We start from the raw sequence: 21,470 nt of genomic DNA, 5'->3' as shown, positions 1-21,470 counted from the left end.
ATGAAGCTATTAGCCTAATCCAACTTAAAATTATAAACTGCCTTGATTTCTTGGAATCTCTGTTTTTCTGGAATTACTATTTTATTTCATCTAGTCAGTGGTAAGCTTGCAATGAAAAACTTCTATACTTCATTGCACTGAAATGACTAATTATTTTTGCTCTCAATTCAATGTTAAAGGATTCCTTCCATGGTCCATTCTGTCACCAGTCTCATCAGACTACATTCAAAACTTCCTTTGAATCTGACGTCTCAGGAAAATATTTTCCTTCAGCTATTTCAGCAAAGTACAAACAGGCAGTCAGGGAGCATCAGGTTTCAGCAGACATACATGTATTAAAAACACAAGTAATCACTGTGTAGAGCAGTCACATCTGACTACGTTAGTTTTAATGTCACTGTAAATTACCCTGCTGACCCAGAGTGCAATCAAAAAGAGAGCCTGCCAGTCTTGCAGGCAGGTAGCTTTATATTTCTCTGGCACAGATCAGTGAACTGCTAGCTCTGGCAACGATCCTGTATTAATGATAAATTATTGTCGCCCAAGGTAAGAATCTTTGCGCCTCTTTATCTCAGCAGATAGCACACATCAGGGAAATTCTGCAAATACTATAGATGATCAAGTATTAAACTCACATGGATGAAACTCTGGGCTAGTAAAGTAGATTGGTAGCTTCAAAGAAGGCTAATAATTCAGCTAATTATTGAAGATACTAAATATCTGATCACATGAGCAAACTTCAGCAACTAAAGTCTTGGCCTAATGATGCTTAACATTTTGAGAAAACATGATATTTGTGTATATTCACATCAGGCTAATCATGTATACAATATGCATTTACTTGCCTAACTGAAGAAATTAAGCTGTAAAACAATTAAGTGTATTATATAACCTCCAGGTGTTTCTAATTCTCCTTTGAAGGTTTATCACAAAAATCATAAAAACTATAGAATCTTTTTAGTTGGAAGGGTCCTTTGGAGGTCATCTAGTCCAGCTCCTCTGCAAGAAACAAGGACACAGCTTGATCAAGGTGATCAGAGCCTCATCCAGACTAATCTTGCATGTCTCCAGAGATGGGACTCTGGGCAACCTGTTCCTGTGCCTTACCACCACCATTATAAAAACTTCTTCTTTCCATCCAATTTAAATCACCCCTCTTCTGGTTTGAAACCATTTCCCCTTACTTTATCACAAAAGACCCTGGAAAATTTTTTTTCCCCTTCTTTCTTATACCCTGCTCTTTAGATACTAAAAGACCACTCTCAGGTCTCCCCAGCCCCAGCTCTTTCAGCCTGTCCTCACAGGGGAGACACTCCATCCCTTAGATAATTTTTTGTGGCCCTCCTCTGGATGCACACTAACAGGTCAATACCTCTCCTGTACTAAAGACTCCACATTTGAAAGGCATACTCCAGGTGAGGTCACAGCAGTGCAGAGTAGAGAGAGGGGTGGGATCACCTCCTTCATCCTGCTGACCACACTTCTTTTCATACAGCTCAGGATACAGTTGGCCTTCTGGGCTCCAAAAGCACACTGCTGGCTCATGTCCAGCTTGCCATCCACCAGTACAACCAGGTCTTTTTTGGCAGGGTTGTGCTCCATCCTTACATCTCCAGCTTGTACTGACAGCAGTGGTCATCACAATCCAGGTGCAAGGCCTTACACTTTGATTTATTGAACTTCACACTGTTCATCTGTGCTCACTTCTCAGCCCATCTAGGTCCTTTTGGATGGCATCCCATCCCTCAGGTGTCTCAAATGAACCACACAGCTTGGCATCACCAGCAGATTTGCTGCGGGTGCATTCAATCCCACTGTCAGTGTCACTGACGTTAAAGATCACCAGTTCCAGTACTGACCCCTGAAGGACACCACTCATCACCGATCCCTATCCAGACACTGAGTCGCTGACCACTACTCTGTGTATGATCTCATATCAGTTCCTCCTCTACTGAACAGTCCATTCATAAAATCCATACCTTTCCAATTTAGAGAGAAGGATGCTATGTCAAAGACCTTACTGAAATCCAAGTAGATGACATCAGTGTCTCTTCCCTTGCAGTTAAAAAATGACAAGTTGGTCAGGCGGGATCTGTCCTTGCTGAAGGTATGCTGGTTATTCCTTATCACTTCCCTCTTCTGTATGGCTTAGCACAGATTCCAGGAGGATTTGCACCATGATTTTCCTTCACAGTCAGTGAGACCAACAGGTCACTAGTTCCCTGGGTCATCCTTTCTGCCTTCCATAAGGGCACTAGATTGCTTTCTTTTCGTCTCCAGGGCCTTCACCTCACCACCACAACTTTTCAAGTATCATCAAGAGTGGCTTGGTAACTATGTCAACCAATTCCCTCAGTACTCTGGGATGCATTTTACTGGGACATGCATGACAATGGAAGGTGTGATAGTGCCTTCTACTAGGATAGTTGCACAACTGTAAAGGTATTTATCAAAATTTGGTTTTGAAAGGAATACAGGAAAAAGCAGATAAGCCTTTCTGAAGACTGGTGGAGTCTCAAGAAGGGTAAGACCTTCTGATAAAGATGTTGCTCACCTTTAAAATGAGGGTGAGGATGGGTGGACTTGGTGTCCACGCCTTCCAGTCACACAGGTGCACTGCTTGGAGCTGTACTCCATAGGTTAGCCACACCTCACTCGGTACTCAATCACTGGTTCAGGCCATGACCTAGCAGTTCCCATACAGGACCCATGGACTTAGAGACATTCAGGCTTCTCAAATGGTTGAGAACATGAACTTCACTTACAGCAGGAGGGGCATCACTCTCCTGCTTCTCACCTTCTGAACCATCTGCTCAAAGGCTGAGTCTAGAGAAGTTGCCAGTGAAGACTGAGGCTAAAAAGTTATTGAATACCTAAGCATCCTCCTTATCCACTGTTACTAGCTTGCCTGTGTTGCTCACTAGGGAGAAAATGAATCCTCCTGGATTTTCCTCTTTTGGTTGATTTATCTATAGAAGCCTCCAAAGCACAGGACATGCGAAAGATGCTTACAATATCCTTTCTCTTCTCCTGTAAACTAAGTTATCTTTGGCAAGTTACAAACACAAAAATAACAAGCTTATAACACCACTCAAACACACCAGGCACCACTGGGTCTTATTTCCTAATTGCTGCTGTCATCTGTCCATCCCTGCTTGACTAAAATTAGTCTCTGATGGCAATGCACTACTTGAAGAGCTTGTGGATACACAAGATTTTGGGTCACCGAACAGCTGCAGGTAGAAGCTTGGCAACCTTGCAGGTTCCTACAGCAGCTGTTAAGGAAGTAGACTGCATTGTCCCCTTCTGACCAGTGCACATGGCTCCAAATCACAGAATGTTTCAAGCTGCCTCAAACCTTGGCCATGCAGCAAGACTGGTGGCACCTGTTATGTGGGGGCTGCCGAAATAGCTTCATGCCTGATCAAAATGAGCTGACCATCTCCTCCTGATGATGGGTAGACCACTACCACGGATTCCCAACACCTGCTGATAACAGAGAGTTGAGGGACAAACCATTAGCTCAACAGTCAGGTGAAACAGCTTGTGGTTGTTGTCCCTCTATTTCATTAGATGAGTTTGTTCAAAATGCAAATTGATTCACCTTACATTCACACAATGATTTGTGCTGACTCTGGCAAAGAGTGGGAACAAGGAGCCTGTGTACGAAGGAGCACAGCCACATTTCCCAAGGCTATAACAGACTTGGCTTGGCTTAGCTCGGCTTAGTTTGGCTTGACCAGGCAGGAGATGGCATTCTCAAGTAGGAGAGCAGCTCTGACACTGAGCTGTAGCACACTTTGCTGCCTCCGCTTGTGCCCCAGTCTTTGTATTTCATTTCTGAAACTTTCCTGAGCAGAAATAAACTCAACAAAGCTGTGTCTGTCTTATCTGGTGACCGTGAAGAGAGAGGTTCAGATGCAGAAACTACAACTCTCTTGAGAATTAATAATCATCTGCAGCAAATTGTCAGAGCAGTCTAGTTGTCAGCTGACAGACAAGAAAATAAAAATCCTATGAAGCAAAGCGGAAAGCCCGGCTGGGAAAACGCATTTTTCATTGATGCAGATTCTTTCTATTTACCACTAGCTTCAGGAGAGTTACTACAGCTTGCTGCCCGTACATCAAGAGTCAAAACTGTTAATCAGCTTCTGCGTACACACACATTTAAGGATTTGATTATAAATGGAATGTGAAGATCACATTTTCCTTTCATTGAGCAAGCTACGGTATAAAAAATACCTGCTGGGAAAAATTATCCAACCTTTAAGTGCTGCAACCTTAACAGCTACACTGCCATTCAACAAGATTTGGACAAACTGGAGAGTTGGGCAGGGAGGAACCTGGTGAGGTTTAACAAGACTAAGTGTACAGCATTCCACCTGTGGAGGAATAAACCACATGCATCAGTACAGGTTAGGGGATGACCTGCAGGAAGGAGCTCTGCAGAGAAGAACCTGGGTGCTCTGGTGGCTAACAGGCTGGCCATGAGCCATCAGTGTGCCTTTGTGGCCAAGAAGGACACACTGTATGCATGTATCCTGGGGGGCATAAAAAAGAGAGCTCAATGGAAGTGATCCTCACGCTCTGCTCTGCCCTGATGAGGCCACATTTAGAATACTGTGTCCAGTTCTTGGTTCCCCAGTCCAAAAACAGCAGGGATCTCCTAGGAGTCCAGAGGAGGGCCACAACGATTACAGACCTGAAATTAATCCCGTACAAATAAAGACTGAGAATAAAGGCTGAGGCTCTGCTCAGCCTGGTGAAGAGAAGACTCAGGGGATCTGATTAAGATTTTAAATACCTATTGGAGGTGGGAGGCAAATGGATGAAGTCAGGCTCTTCTCAGTCGTGTACAGAACATGAGAACAGGTTGAAGAACTTCTTTAAGGTAAGGGTGATGGAGCACTGGAACAGGTTGCCCAGGGAGGCTGAGGAGTCTCTTTCTATGGAGACGTTCAAGACCTGTAGAGTAACTGCTTTAGGAGGGAAGATCTACAGTGGTCTCTTGAAGTCCCTTCCAATCCCTGCAATTCTGTGATTCTGTGAAAAAAGGCTCTGAAAACAACCAAATATGCTTGATAACTAATTGCCAGTTATGAAATTCAACAGTCTCATTCTTTCAAAACAAAGTGGCTACCGATAATAAGAGACAAAGCAAGGAACAAAATAATACATTTGTGCTTATTTCTCCAATAGTTTTCCACCTCACAGAGCCCACAGAATAATTTTTTTTTTTAGTCTGCAATTATGAAAGCATTTCAGCTGTGTGTTTAAAAAAAAAAAAAAAAAAAAAGAATATATTTTCCTGTCTACAGAATGCCCAAGAACGTGCCAGAAAGTAATTAGGAATGACAGGCATATAATGACATGTGAGCTGAAAGTATTCAATCTTTAGTTTGGAAAATAAAACACTTAACAATGGATATGGAATGCATTTGCTCTAGCTCCTTTATGCATAGCTGACTTGACTAATTTGAAAAATAAGAGAACCTGTGCCAATCTTCTTCTCAGGGAGAGTTCAAATGATGGAGAAACTTAAACAGGAAAAGAAAGAGGACCAGAACAACCATACCAAATGCTTATATTAATTTTGCAGAGGAAGAACCAGCATCTCCAAGGCCCTGTGGGTAATTCCCCACAAAAACACCAGTCTGCACTTAGGGCCTGCCAGGTTGCTGTCTTTGCCAAAGAGATAATTCTAGCCTTTCTGAAAGTGGTGAACAAATGATCGTTTTGTGCAGATAAATCACCATCTGGCAGAGATCACAGATATAAATTATTTTTATATGCAGGTATCTGCTAGCAACATTCAGTTTCACTTTTCTGGACTTATAAAAATCACTGTTTAATAAAAAACTTGATATCATAATGTGAATTTTTGGATAGTGTGCTGGAGTTTGAGCAAGTGCCTAGAGATCTAGTGCACCATGGAAAATGCAGATTTGTTTAGTAAGCAACAGGACATGTCTACTGACACCCCTGACTAGAAACTTTCCCTTAAATATTACCAGAAGCAGAGTTACTAAAGTTCAACTTACTGATGAACAATGCAGGAAAGGTTTATGATGGAGAAAAAATTTCTTTTTATCATGCAACTTGGCAGCAATAGGTTATCCAATACGTATCTGTCCCAAATAATACTGTCAGCATACTTCAATTACAGAGCAAAGTAGCTGTGAAGGATATTATTGTTCTGAGCCTCACAAGGCAGGCTTGCTGCCAACTGGGTCATACAGTAATAAACAAACCAGGCTTCAGAAAGGATGCTAGATTCCCCTTAGCTGCACCTACAATTGAAACAAACACGTTTTCTCTGTACGGTGCTGAAATTTCACTTCTTTATTAACAAACTTTATCAGCCTGACTCCATACCTTGCCATCCATCCTTAACTCATGTAAACCTTTCTGCCAGAGAATGGCTTGAACAAAAGGAATAGTCTGTTTATAGACTCCCTGGAATCTTGGGTTGCATGCATTATCCTTGAAAGACAAGAAGAACCTGGCTTATTACAAACACAAGTCTGCACTGAACTGAGAGCTTAACACATTCAAAGCAACACTGAAAGACTTATCAAGCAATCTCTTGTTCTAGAGAAACGAAAACAAAAAACAACAAAACTGCTGCAGTGGTTCTGCCATGATTTGGAAACCAGCACTATGAACACAGCGCTCTGAAAGGCAGAGGTCTTTCTGAGCTTGCTGCTGGGCCTCCTATACATGCATGGCCAGGAACATGGCTATGTTCCTAGCCACAAGAAGCACACTGCTTCCAGGAGCTACTGCTCAGGAAATGCAGACCAAGGCTTTCACTGTAATCCTACAGTCTATTCCACAGCCCTTTCTTCACAGCTACGTTAAATCCCCCAACAAAACACAGTGTATGGATTCTCATAGCTAACAGGATAGATGAGAAATACCTTATTCCTAAGCATCTTTTCTGCCTGCTGACTCATCACCAAACTGTACAGTAGTCTGCAAAGTATTAACCGACTCCTAGAACAACTGGACTGGTACTGACTTTGAGTAATTTTAGAAAATACATTCCTTCAGTGTTAGCTGCTGTTCTCTCTCTCTCACAATCAGAATCTGGCAACAAGTGATTCCACTGAGCAATCTTGGCAAAAATTGTTTTGAATTTACTTCACAACCTCTCAGTGCCTGACTGTACTCATAACTGAAGATCAAACAGCACCGTTGTGGGTCCTTCTGGCCTATGATAATTATTCTAATGGTCTTCATGTTGTTTTTGGTTTTTTTCACTTTTTCAATGTTTTCTTAAATTTACTGCAATTAATGTGACTCTTCTATTCAGTCCCTTGCTGGTAATGAGGGAAAGAAAAGCAACCAACATTAAACATCCATGGAGAGGTCTTTTATACAAATAATGGCCAGAAATAATACCACCATATAAAACACACCAAAGTTTGTAATGGTATCTGCAGAAATCTCCCTGCCTTTACCTCAGTAAGGTCCTGCTTTGCTATTCAGAAAGGAGTTTCAGGACAGTTTTGAAACCATTATCCTTCACTTAACAGATACAACCAGTTTTGAAAATAAATTCAAAAGAACATGAGCAATTCTGCTTGCTTTTAATATTTTTAGCGTCAAAACAGTGTAATAAAAGGCATTAGTCCTCTTAAGTACTAACTGGAGCACTCTGCTAAGGTTGTATGGTAAGAGCAGTAGAGGTCAAAAGCCAAGGACCAAAGCCAAAGCTGTCAAAAAGCAACCATTTATAATGTAGAGCATCAAAAAATGTCACTCAGAAGTACACACACTCCATCCTTGATCAATTGTGATAGAAGTGCTTTCTACTCTCCACATCTCAGTCTCTTGATGTATCCAAAACAGCTTACCTAACTTGAATCAATGCAAGCCTGGCAGAACCATTATGACTCAATGCGCTTTTTGTGCTTTTTTTCTTTTTCTTTCTTCTTCTTCTTTTTTTTTTTTTTTTTACTGTTGCTTTTCAAGCGTCTCAATTCCTCTGTTATTAATTTCTTGTGTTATTACAGCACCTACAAATGGTTGCTGGCCAGCTGTGCTACAAACTGCACAAATAGAACAAAATGCCTAACATTCATCTTTCCTCATAAGTCGCCTTAATTCTGTCAAGTAATTGCTGTAATGAATACAGTTGCTTGTTCTGGCTTCCTGCTGTTCTCTCTAAGTTAGTTTCCACCTCCATCAGCACCACACCTATACCACCTTCTGCAGCTTTACTTTTTCTGGGTCCCTTAACACATGGGCTTTATCATCTGCTGCTTCTCCTATACCGGCATCACAGGGTACCAGCTACTGAAATCATATACATTTGCATGTACTCCAAGACAGACTTCAATTTCTGCCCAGCAAGCTGGGCAGAGAGAGTAGTAGGAAAGGAGCACAAGGCAGCTATGCTTGTGTTGTGCTGAATGGGCAATTGAAGCCACGGCTGCCTCTTCCTTCTGCTGTGCACAGCTCAGCACTTTCCCAGAACTGGCTTCTCTGTGTACTGTCTGGAATCACTCCACAAGCCACAGCTTGCAAACAACTGCACAGTTTCTGTCCCGGAATTTTAATAACGTTTTTTTAAAAGTACCTATTTGTATTGTTAAGATACAGAGTAATCAGAGTATCTAATATTTAGAAAATGCCTATCCACTGAAACATTAAGCAAAATCCTGAACACAGCATTCTGTCACTGGCCTCCGGAGCCACCCATCCAAAACACAACTGCATGACATGAACTAGAGATCACATATTTGTCCTCTGAAGGAGCTTCCTCCTGGTCTTCCACACATTCTGTATCATGCAATTCAGAAAATCATACCCAATCCTTAAAGTCTGCTGTCAGTCAGATGAGCTAGAATAAACCAAAGGAAGTGACTTAGCTTTGTATACTAAATATAACCAAACATGTAGCTTGGTGTGGACTGTATACAATAAGAAAATACACAGTTCAATGACCTGGATGCGTTTTTCTTTTTTATGGACAGTTCTGTTAAAATAGGACTTGCTGTTCAATAAACTGGAGATCACCATTCTGGTATTTGCCTTTGTCAGTTACTTAATATGATTGCTTAAAAACAATCAGAAGATAAAACCACCAATGGAAGCCTCTGCAAGTAATCTGTCTACCTCTTCATGGTCAATACTGACACTGACATAGCAGAATTTGAACATGTCTCTTCCTCCCCTCTCAGCATGCTCCTCTTTTTCTTCCCTGTCAGATCAGCTGATGGCAGTTTCTCAGCAGCAGAACACTCAGTGGGCATAATGAATTTTACCTTAGCAGGTTATGCAGGCTTTCAACCTACAGAACCTATGAAAATTGACAACCAAAAATATGTATATACTGCATTATAAATATATGAAATTTATAAGCCCTTTATTTATCCCTGCTAGATTAAGGGTTCCACATTAAATTTCAAAATTACTTGTTTAAGCACATTCAGCACTCAGTATCAGCTGACCAAAGGTCGTGGTGTCTGGCTCCAGGGGGCAAAGGAGCCCGGCCACTCCTAATGAAGCATGTAAAAAAAAGCAAGAACAGAAGGCTGGCTGACTTACAGATCCAGAAGCCAAAGTCAAGGATGTGTGAATGGGAATGCATGTACTTCTCATGGTAATTTCAAGACACCTGGTCAATACAGATGTTTGAGACATAGGGGTTGGTTTTGCCTGTAAGGGTGCACTTCTGCTTCATCTGAACAGCATTACCTCATAGGCTCTTAATAGACAGGGCTCCTTGGCAAGAGCATTTTAAATTCATTGAAAGAAAAACCATACAGTAATAACTAACTGGTGAGAGATATCTGTTTCAGTCTTAAAAACAAGCAATGGCAGTCATTCGTTTTTATTGACATCTAAGGAAATAAAACGAAAATTGCAATATAAACAAATAGTACCAACTGCTAACATATAAAGTGAGTTGGTGAAAGACATCACTTGTTTAATGCAAAAATACCATTTTTCAGTTGCTTGTGTTTTGTTACGATGCTGCAAAACACAGCAACCAATATGACAATTGGAAAGCACAGCAGTGCAAGCCTCTGGCAAAACAAACATTCTACTTGTCCCACAGATCTACCAGGAAAGTGGAATAATCTTTGTAATAGGAAAATATCATAATGAAACAAACTTCTGGGTATAATTCAAATTATATTCAAGCTTTTAAATAATCTTGAAGTTATTTACTTTTTTGTTGTTTTGAGACATCTCAAATACTCTTTAACAAACTGCTACACATGGTCTTAAACATGCCTTTCTGATTACTGGTCATATGCCATCCAGTTTTCACCCTAATGCAGTATGACCAAAGAGCACAGGCTCTTTAACTTCAGTCCTTCCAGCACCATCCAACAGTTACTCAAGTTTCCATGTCCTGATCTTTCCGCTTAAACACTTTTGCCCATTTCAGAAAGAATCCACACGCTTATATGCAGCACTTGTCTTTTGAACCTTCATCCCATACAACTGCTTCTCATTTTCTGTATGTTTTCATAAACTAAAACACATGCAAGACTTGTTCACCTACTGTGGAAAACTTCTTCCATCTTCTACTCCGAGATCTCTTCTGGTTAAACAGGTACTCACGTTCCTTAGGCCTGAAATAACATTCAAACGATAGGCCAAAATTCTTCACGATGTGAATTATATCCAAAATTAATCCCTTTGTATACAAAATAGTCTGACAATAGAAGCTTCTGCACAAAGGTTCTTGTTCTGCTGTTCAGTGTTAAAAGGGAAAGTTTAACGAAAGTCATGCATTCTTTCTTCCCAATGGATGAACTTTTTATTTTTATTGGAACCATAAAGCTTCCTTGGGCTCTTACAGAGAAAGCCCTCAGTATGCAGAGTATAAAAACAGAGCAAAAGGGACCTGGTATGATTTTCACAAATATTACTGATACTTCAATAAAATGTTAATTTATTTATCATTTAAAAAAAAAAGCAATACAAGGGGCTACAATAAATGCACAGGCTCAACAATAAACGACATTACCTCTCCCACAATGCCACTATATGCATTTACCTATGTCATAAGTTGATTCACAGACACAAGAACAGAATGTATTTCTTACCTCCCTTGTACATCCACATGACAGCCACGGCTTACAGTTACATATACTAAGCCTGAAACATTAGTGGTGTACTATAGTTGCTCAGGTATATACTGCTCTTCTCTTGCTACGACACAAATTATGCAGGTTTCTTGCATCACTTAAACAGGTAAATGCCACTTTCCTTAATGTCACTGAGTGGCACACCTACAGTCAGCCAAAGCCTTAAGAGCAGTCAAGCAGTGCTGTAGCTTACACATCTGTGCATGCCTTGTGGTGGGCACAAAATTTATCACTGCAGAAGAGTACCTGAACCCAGCAGAATCAAAGACATTCACTCTCTTAAAGCCATCTATTATATCAAGGAAAGTGGCTATCCAAGAAAAATAACTAAGAACTGGCAGTGAGGAGGCACAGGCTGCTTCTTAGGAAAGCGAATGTTTTTTTGTAATGGCTCTGAACTGATGCGGCCAGCTGCACTAAATGCACCCTGGTGCTGGACAACAGAGGAGCTCAGCATGCAGTCCCACTAAAACAGCCCCTCTCAAAGGCTGCTCCTTGTCATGGGCTGCAGCTGCTCCTTGCAGCACAGGCTGTCCTGCACTGTGAGCTGGCAGTGACCCCATCACATAGCCAGCACAGCGCTGCCAACACCAGCACCCCGAGATCCAATGCCACTGCCCTGAGCTCAGACACAGTGTGAAACTCTATCTCTCAATCTCTCCCCGCTCCTGCTGCAGTAACAGTGCAGTCACAAGCACACAGAGTCCATCCATGCATCCTGGATGAGCAGGTTAACACTCACTGACTGGTTCAAGCACATGTCAAGTCTGAAAGGTTTGGCTGTGTGTGTTTCAATTACATGTGTAGATGAGCCAAGAACTTCTGCACAAGAATTCAGGAATAAAAGGCAGCATTTCCCACATCACACAAAAAAATCAGCCCTTATGGTGTCTCAACTCGCTGTGCAAGGATGGAGCTGCAACATGCCCTATAAGTGTCAGGAATCAGCTCAGATGGCTAAAGTCCCACGGAAATGGGAATGCACAACGCTTGACCTACGCATGCTCACAGGTTCAAACTGATGTGCGGAACTGCAGAGCCCTGACCATGCCCTGTTCTGTACTGACCACTTAACATTTGACTCGGTCCTTAGAGCTGCTCCATGCTCAAGTTCACATTGTCGCAGTCATTTCAAAAGCCAGAGGATTGAGAGTTTCTTTATAAACACAATTTTCATAGCATTCCTTGGACCTATTTTTTCTTCTTACAGAGATACCGATGGATTCCTTCTCCTATGATTACGATCAGCAATCAAATGTGGAGACAGAAGTGATGAACCTGCCTAACTGCTTTCCTCCTCTTGATCTTTATCCTAAAAAACTTTCCTTATTCTGAGCACTACTGGTAAAGCTTGGTTCCGTATGTCACCATGCTCAGGCTTCTTCAACTTGTGCAATGCAACGACAAGGACCACGTTCTAGAAGGAATCCTGTGTTTTTATCTCTTCACATCTGTTTTACAGCATCACATAAAGTGACAAGCAATCTCTAGAACAGTCAAAACAGCAGACAGTTTGAGCTCTTCTGGATGAAAACAGTATACCAGACATCACTCAAAATAATTACAAGTGATAAAGTAGGTTTCACAACATTCTTTGTGAGCAAACACAATTTAAACAAGCATTCAGAAGCAAATTCAAGACAATATTTGGCAGTCAAAGCGCGATAAAGGAAAGCCCAATACACCAATCCATTCTCAGGGCAAATGCTGAAGAATTCCTATGTGTGTGTGAGAAACAGGCAAATAAAGGAAAAAAGAACATGAAATACAGCAGAAATCTGGCTGCTACCTGAACATTTGAGAGCAGCTGGGAATTCTGATACGGCATGCAGTTTGTGAAGTGAAGCAAAAGCTGACAGGCATGCTCATTTAACTGAGACAGCTAAGACAAAATTTGTCAGTCCTTTCTGTGTGTTTCTCCCAGCCTAAAAACTCTACAGTCAGACCCTCTTCATCCAATCCCTACACAGGAGTTGTCTAAATGTATCAGTAAGGTTGAGTCAAGCACAGAATAAAACACAAAACTCTTGCATCCTGTACAGTCACATAGACATCTGTTCACAGAACTGAATAACATCCGTATGATTTCTATTTAGAAGTTACCAACAACGCATTTTGAGATGAATGGGAATAGGGAGCCAGTCCACATGGACTTAATCCCCCTCCCCCCAGTCTATTACAGGTGGAGCCAATTTTCAAGGCTAGAAACAGCAGTTGGATGTTTCCATCCAGATAAGACTAAATAAAAACTACTTTCATCCTCCTCAGATTCGAGGCTGGAATACTGAGTGCATACGTCAGGCTGCACAGGGCTGCAGAGCCACAATAACCTGGGTACAAACAGATCAACCCTTAGCATTGTGCTGGAACACACTCTGGCAATAGGTCAGGATTTGTTTTTTCTCCTACTGAAGGGTCAAGTCTTACCAATCTCATTTTCTCCCAAGGCAGTAAATCTTCAAGTACAATTTAAGCACTTGAATGATGCAACATGATGGTAAGAAGACCAAGCTGTTATTAATAAATAACCTAATGCTTTCCAACTAACCCACAGAGTTATGTGTTAGCTGCTGACAAACTTGTACTGCACAAAGTCACCCTGTGGAGCATATGAAATATGACTTTATGTTTGAACTGACTACCTGTAAACAGAGCCTGAAGATCGCAACGGTCTTACAGATTTTCAGTTCTATATATTAATTATCTCCATATTATTGATCAGTGTTTAAGTGGTACCCCAAAGTAACTGATTGTTCCTACTTGTGTCGTCTCTGCTCTAGGATTTCATGCATAATCTTCTTAAGTGATCAGAGACAGAAACAATTTGCCTTAATGAGTGTAAAGCCGGTGAAGCATCTTCACTTCATACACTGTAGGCTTCATTTCCCACATTCTATACTACATGGTCATCTCCGCTTGATCCGCAGGCTTAACAGCTCTATCACTGCCATACCCTAACTGCGCCTCTGTATGACTACAGAAAGGTTGAGACAGGAAAGCGTAACTCCTTCAGCGAGGAATAAGCAGTGTCTATTTTCTTAATGCAGAAGTCAATACTTTATCCTAAATTTATCAAAGCTCCACCCCCTCCCATCCATACTCTCCATGCAGAGTCTGTTCTTCACTATATCTCCAGAGCTCTCCATACAGACCTGTTCTCTGTCCTCTGCCCATGCCACCACATTCCCACACCATGCATTCTTTCTGTAAAGGGACAAAGGCCATTCTGCAGAGTGCACCACTATATAGGGAAAACTGACATGCCTGAAGAACACAGGGTCACACGGCTGAGCATAGCCGTAGGTGGGTATGATTAGCCAAACTCAGAACTCACACAGAAGAGTGCTTGATTACTGCTACAAGCATTTACTTACTGACTACACTGAAAACAAAGGAAGCGGACCACTTTCCACTTGAAAAGTTACCCTGGACTGTCTGCCTATCTCCAGTCGAACTCAGGGCAAGTACCTCACACATTAGCAATCATCAGTGCTTAAAGCACAACACGGGGCAAGGATGCTTTTTCACAGCCACTTCTACACAACACCACGCCTCTGAAATGCTCAGAACTCCACTTTGTTTAGATAAGACATTAAGTCCCATCCTACTGCAAAACACTCCACTGTCAAGTGCTTCTGAAGGTTGTATTACTTTGATAACAAAAAAGTTTTGGTGACGACTTTCCAACCAGATATTTAGCAAAATGCCATGCTTAAGTGTATTTTCATTTCATATCTGCAGCACATGTGACAAAGCAAACTGTCTGTCTGGAAACAGCCCTTACATATTATTAGGAAAATTTATGTCTAACACACCAAGAACCAGCTCCCGGGTAAGACATCACTCATTACATCCCCCATGAATTAAAATGATGTGCAAAATAAACACCCTTCTCACACCAAGAACTCACCTCAGGACTTGTATACAGCAAAAAAGATTTCCCTTGTGATAAACCATAGGAGCACAAAGTGTTCCTTCAAGTCCTGACATAAATCTGGTCTCTCATTGCGTTAGCTTCTTGCCTTTACCACTATTGCTGTGCAGCCTTGCCACCTTTCTGCTGCCTTCCTGGCGCCGCATGCTTCCTGCAATTACCACCCAGCTCAGCTGGGACAAAACTCATCTTCCCATCGGATCAATACATGGCAAAAGAACCAGCACGATGCTCTCTGTTCCAAGGAACCCAACCATCCAGCAAGGGACTCCTGTGTGGAGCTGTTACTGCACTGCTGTTATCCCCGCCTTGCCTTTCCCCACCACTTTCACCTCCTCTTGTTAACAGTATTGTTTTTATTTATCTGCAGTGCTTGGAAATTGTCTTGACACCCGTCTTAAGACAGAGATGGTTTTCACCTGGGTTGAGTGCAAGCACTGTCACATCTGGCAAAACTCTTTTTAGTTTCAATCAGAAAATAAGGAAGTCAAAGCTTCTTTGCTTATCTTGTTTTCTGGCCAGTATTACTGGCTTTTATTTTGCCTGTGAAAAGATGGCATTTCAAATAAGATACACAACGTGTTATTCAGCCTGCTCCTCCCATCAGCAGAGCAAAATCAACACTCACTTTGATTAAAAAAATAATAAAAAAAAAATAATCTGAAGCAAAAATGGAGCTTCCTTTGAAAGAAGCAAATACAATCTACACACAATCATGGAAAATGACCCTTTTAGTTATACAAGCTAAGTGAGCCAATCCAGACCATAGAAAAGAAAAGTACCGACCCAGAGCAAGTGAACGACTGACAAAGATCTGTTTTAGCCTTCCCTGCTGGACATAGGCACAGGAGGCAGCAGCGCAGGCTCCAGGCAGCAGGACAGGGCAGAGCACAGCCCCATGCCCACAGCACACCTAGCACAGCAGACAGCTTGGAGCTGTGCTGTGGGCTGTGGGGCTGCAGGTTCACACACCCACACAGCGCTGACGTGTGCTGCACCTACACACTAAGACATGTGTGGGGTACCTATGGCTTCCAAATACAGCGCAATAAATTTCAGTGGTTATTTTAATAAATTTAAGAAAAGTACCACTGCCGCTTATGAGCAGTTTTTAAGATGACTCCTCAGGGAAGCCATGCAAACAGTGTTGTTTGTAAATCCCTTATAATTATTAAAGCATGCTGACGTCCTGAATTAGCACAGCAAGCAGCAGTTCTAGTAACACCAGACAGAGATGTGGCAGAGATGAAAGGCACTGCATTCCTATTTAAACACTTCAAGCTGCCTGAATAACTTTCAGTAATACTCATTTTTATCACTTAGAGCCACAGAACATTTCAACTGCAACCTAATCTCAATATTTTAAGCAGCATCTTTTACATAGATTTGAAACAAAACTTACCAAACCTCCTTCACTGACTGCTCCCAAATGCATCTTCAGTGTGAATAACCAAGTGTGCAAACTACCAAGTGTGCACCACAGCTGGGAGAGTTTCACATTTACTACCCACCTGGTGAACAATTTTGGTTCTCTCCATTGCTTAAAGGTTCAATAGATTCCTAAAATGAGATCCAACTCAAGTATCGGGCCACAGCCTTTTCACTGCTCCACTCTTACATCTGACTTAACCACAAGTGGAGATGCGGCCAGGGGTGCATCATCTGTGGCTGCGGCACGAGAAGAGAATGAGAGCCGCGACTAAATACGGTCCGTTAATAACGTGCTACATTCTGAATTGAGCATCGCTGTTACAGGATGAGCAGCCACACACCTGATTGCTGCCACCGCCCCCGAGAGCTCGCAGCGACATCGCTGCTATGAGAAAGCACCAGCTGTGCCTCCAGCAACGCCTCCTGCGTGTTTATGGCAGAGCGGCTGCAGCATTTGCCCTTAAAAACACTCTCTTCAAGTTTTCCTGTGCAACACTTACAGCGGACCACACACTAAGAAGCAAGATCAGATATATCTGGGCGCGAAATGGTAGGGATTTTTTTTCCAACAAACAAACAAAACAAAGAGAAAAAAAAAAGGGAAAAAACAAACAAACAAAACAACAAAATAATGAAATTAAGAGTAGAGCGAACTGCTCAAACACAGCAGCTCCTCAGAGCAGCCCCTCGGGGCAGGACACCGGGCCGCCCGCAGCACCCACCGCCCCGACCCGGCTCCACACCCGCACACCGCGCACTTCCCCGCAGCTCCCGCCCGCGCCCCCTGGTCCTTTACGGCCAGGACACGCACCGCGGCCCCGGCACCGCGCTCCGGCCGCTCCCGCGGGGCCGAGCTGCCGCCCGCTGCCCGAGGGGCCACGGCACCGGCACGGCTCGGCTCGGCACGGCTCGGCTCGGCACGGCACCGGCACGGCACGGCACGGCTCGGCACGCACGGAGAGCAGCGGCCGCCACCTGGCCGCCGGCAGAGGCGCGAAGGCGCCACCCGCTACTCACCGCCCGGCTCACAACTTCCCCCAAGTTGCCCGGCGCTCCCCGCCGCGGCCCCGGCACCATCGGGAGCCTCGGGCAGCGGCCGCCCTCCGCCCGGCAGCTGCGGCGGCGCCGCTGGGCACGGGGCGGGCGCGGTGTCGGGCGGGCCGGGCCGGTCGCAACTTCTGGGGAGGTGAGTGAGGGTCGCCCGCGGCCGCGCCCGCAGCGCCCGCAGTGCCGTCCCCTCGCGGGCACGGAGCGCCCGCCGCCCCCGCCCGCCCCTCCGCCGCCGCCGGGCCGCGACTCACTTCGCTCGCGGGAGCCGGCAGCCCCCTCCGCGCTGCCCCTGCGCGCCGGGGCGCGGGGCTCAGCGGCCGCCGCCTCCGCCGCCTCCTCCTCCCATGGCTGCCGCGCCCCGCTCGGCAGCTCGCTGGCCGTCAGCCGCGGGAAGGAGGGGATGAGGGAGCGGGGCCGGCGTCGCGCCGGGGGAACATGTCTGTCGGGAGGGGCCGGCGGCCGCCTCTGCTCGGGGGAGGGAGGGAAGGAGGGAGCCGGGCGGGGCGGGAGCGGTGCGCGGGGGGCTGGCGGCGGGGCTCGGCGCATTCCTGGGAGCGCGGCTGGCCGCCCGCCGCCCGGCCGGGAGCGCTGCGCCCTGCGGCTCCGTCTAGGGGAGGAGTTGGGCTATTGCAGCGCGTCCCCGAGGCCGCGGGCTCCGCTCGGCGCCCCGCGCTGCCCGGAGCTGCTGCTGCTGCCCCCAGGCCGGGCCCGGCGGCGGTGCGATCGGCGGAGAAGCGGCTGAGGGCTGAGGAGAGCCGTGGTGCTGGTGGGTGCTCGTGCGGCCAAGTGCCCGGCACCGTGCTGCAGCCCTCGGGTAGGCGACAGCTGTAGGCTGAGTGCTTCCCGGGTTTCTCCTGAAGCCAGACCACTTTCTCTTTCGGCACTTTTATAAAAGAAATCGCTCCAAATGAGCATATCCCACAGTTTATTTTACTTAGGAATCGCACTGGTGAATTACCCATGTGTGCAGAAGAGACCTTGGCAGCGATGTGCTGATCTGTGAGGCCGTGCAGGAGCTTCCCTGTGCTGCGCAGTGTCCAGCTCCTCGTACCACAGAGAGGACAAGGGCCACACAGCGCTGTTGTGTTGCGATGTTTCACAGTTACTGGGTGAAATGATTGGGTAAGCTATGATGGAAATCTTGTTCTGACATTAACCCAGAATAAAAGGGAATCACAGCTTCCCTTGTGACAGGACAAGGAGAAATGGCTTCAAACTAAAATGAGAGGCTTAGACCAGGAATAAGAGATAAGTTTTTTACAATCAGGGTGGTGAGTCGTTGGAACCACTTGCCCTGAAAGGTGAAGAATCCACCATCCTTGGAAACATTCAAGATCAGGCTGGACCAGGCTCTGAGCAGTCTGTTCAAGATGTAGGTGTCCTTGTTCATTCCAGAAGAGTTGGACTAGATGACCTTTAAAGGTCCCTTCCAACTGAAGTTATTCTATGATTCTTCCCCAAGATCTCTGCTGAAGTTGGATGAAAGCAAACATGTGAGTTGCAGTGGCTGGGAACAGCAGCCCACACTGCTCGAATCAGTGCTGCCTGGCTTCAGGGAGCTCACAAGTCTCGCAAGCAGCCCTCGCACACAAAGCGAGTGGCCCTCAGGCGGCTGTCCCTCCAGGCTGGCGCTCTGCCTGCTGGCATGAGAGGGGGCAAAAATATGCAGCTGAGGAAAGATGGGCAGTGAGATGTGACCTCACTAATTTAGGACTGGCTTAAAGGAACTGCAGCCTAACATGGCAGTAACTGTTTGCCAGAAGTCTCGCAGAGGTTTTAAACTAAGTGCCTCTTATGGCACACAGACGCATCTTCCTTATTCTTACACCAGAGCTACCTCCTTCCCTCACTTCTGGAATCATGGAAACAATGTCGAGCATAGCTTTTCCATTAATATATATTGTGCAATGGACATACCGTTCAATTCTCACCACTGGTGAGGGGGTTCACATCCACATCTCCTGGGAGATGCCTGTGCTGCCAAACCTGTGGTTATTCCTGAGGCCTTTCATTCTGACTTCCTGCTTCTGAAGCTATGGGAGAGTATAATTAGCAACTCATGGGGTTAGAAACTGCAACCACAGGCCCAATCCAGACTCTCTCATTCTGTGGCTGGAGCACTCTGCTGGAAGAGGCAGACGTGTGTTCCAGCCCTTGTGTTTATGGTGGTGTTCAGTACAACATTCCTGTAACGCAATAGGAATATATCTCAGATTATTACCAGTACGGTGGCAGCAGCAGTTGAACATCAGTATCATCAGACATATGAAAATACTGTTCCTTCCTTATACGTACAAATCATCAGAGATATTGGTAGATCAGTGGATTTAACATATGCTCCTGATTTATTCCTTCCTGCCTTTACTGTATCCTAGATAGTGAATGTTTAAAATTTCCTTGTGTGGCTTGTGGTTTAATTTCACAGGGATTAATGCAAATATAGTTCACTGACAACCAGACCAGATTTAGGCAAAAGTAGCCCATTTTGGGGGGAATAATGAGGATTTTGCCTCAAAGTTAGGCATTGAGTCTCCATGCTGTCTACTAGTCTAGAAGATGCAAAAGCACAGTGCTCTGTGTTTTATCAGTCTGTAGGGTACTGCTTCAGTACAAGTAAACAGTGTAACAGACAGTCAGTGATCTTGTTGAAAAAGGTCTTTTTTTATTTTTGTATATATAATTGATATGTTACATTGGCTAAAGTGAGTATTCTTTTAGTATCCACTTTGATATATTTGGAAGAGTAGTATTAAAAGTCATCTCCATTGCAAGTGTGATGCTATGGAACCAGGTGCAGCAGACAAAATCTGCTTTTGCTTTCTATTTATATTAGTGCGTAATGTGATGTTTATCAGCAGGATGTCAGATGGTAATCTGACATTTCTGTTCACAGTAGTTCTTCATCTGGAAGAGGTTACTTCACTGTAAAGTGACTACAGCTAGTGCATGTTGTATTATGATTGGCAGTATTTCTGCAAGACTGGCTGTAAATGCCTATTGTAAGCACTGGCTTAAGTTTGTGCTTCTGTGGCATAAGAGTACTCTTGTCAGTGAAATCTGTACTAGGTGGAGTTACATTGGTACACTGGTCAAACTGGTTGCATGGTTTAGTGGGTGATAATTTCCTCCAACAAGAAAAAAACTACATTAATGTGTATGTTTCTAGATGAGAATAACTGGGTCCATATGCAGCATCTATATGCTAGGAAAAAGGGGTAGGGAAGGAGGGGGCTACTTAGCTGTGTGGTTTGTACTGGGAGACAATAAAGTGACTTTTTTGCTGCTGAACATTTTTGTCCATACAATTATATATAATAATTATATGCACATATAGTTCTTATAAAATGAACTCTTACTTGATATTTTTCTACCTACTGAGCTTTTAGGTGAGGCCTGAGACTGATAAATCAGGACATTTTCCGTATTCTATATGCTTACCCATAGCTGTTTTAATTTATTTTCTTTGCTTTGTTTTTAACATAGAATCATGGAATCACAGGCAAAACAATCTTGGAAGGTCTCTCAGGAAGTCCTGTGTTCCATTTGTTCAGTGAAGAGGTCAGATGTGTTTGATTTACCCTGTTGGGGGTCCCAAGGGTGGAGAGTTCTCAGCATCTTGGAGCAACCTGTTCCACTGCTGCTTCGTCCTATTTTAACTTCTGTTATTTCAGCTGATGTGCACAATCTCTCATCTGCTGCCTATGCAGCTCTGGAGTGCCTGACTTCATCTTCTTAGAGACATATTTGTTGGTAGGCGCAAGCTGTTCTGAGGTGCTCCCAAAAAGGGCTGAAGCAGCCCTGCCCCTCAGGCTTCCTACTGTAGCAGGTGCTCCAGCATCTGAGCATCCTTGTAGCCCATGCACTCATTCCTCAGCTGATATCACTGCTGTATGGTGTTCTTTCTTCCCACAGCATGATTTTTTTTTGCTTTTGAGCTGGGAGAA

General features: G+C 44.2%; 1 protein-coding gene and 1 long non-coding RNA gene across 8 annotated transcripts in view; one reads left to right on the top strand and one right to left on the bottom strand.

Moving 5' to 3' along the window:
- GHR (growth hormone receptor) overlaps positions 1-17,936 on the bottom strand; it is a 130,656-nt gene extending 112,720 nt beyond the window's left edge. The window contains exon 1 of one of the 4 annotated variants that reach the window (XM_015848673.2): positions 17,778-17,936. The gene's annotated coding sequence lies outside the window, so the exon portion shown is untranslated. Of the gene's footprint in view, positions 1-10,522; positions 10,542-16,447; positions 16,529-16,556; positions 16,747-17,777 lie in introns of those variants that run through there. The other 3 variants (XM_015848674.2, XM_032441512.1, XM_015848675.1) reach the window with 3 other exon arrangements.
- Positions 17,537-21,470, top strand: part of LOC107305959 — a 40,904-nt gene continuing 36,970 nt past the window's right edge. For 3 of the 4 annotated variants that reach the window (XR_001551948.2, XR_001551947.2, XR_001551945.2), the window contains exon 1: positions 18,216-18,648. This is a non-coding gene — a long non-coding RNA (uncharacterized LOC107305959). Of the gene's footprint in view, positions 17,663-18,215; positions 18,649-21,470 lie in introns of those variants that run through there. The other variant, XR_001551946.2, reaches the window with a different exon arrangement.

Source organism: Coturnix japonica, chromosome Z (genome assembly GCF_001577835.2).
Source record: "Coturnix japonica isolate 7356 chromosome Z, Coturnix japonica 2.1, whole genome shotgun sequence".
NCBI lineage: Eukaryota > Metazoa > Chordata > Aves > Galliformes > Phasianidae > Coturnix > Coturnix japonica.
The sequence above is the reverse complement of the archived record's forward strand: the minus strand, read 5'-3'. Positions and strand labels throughout refer to the sequence as shown.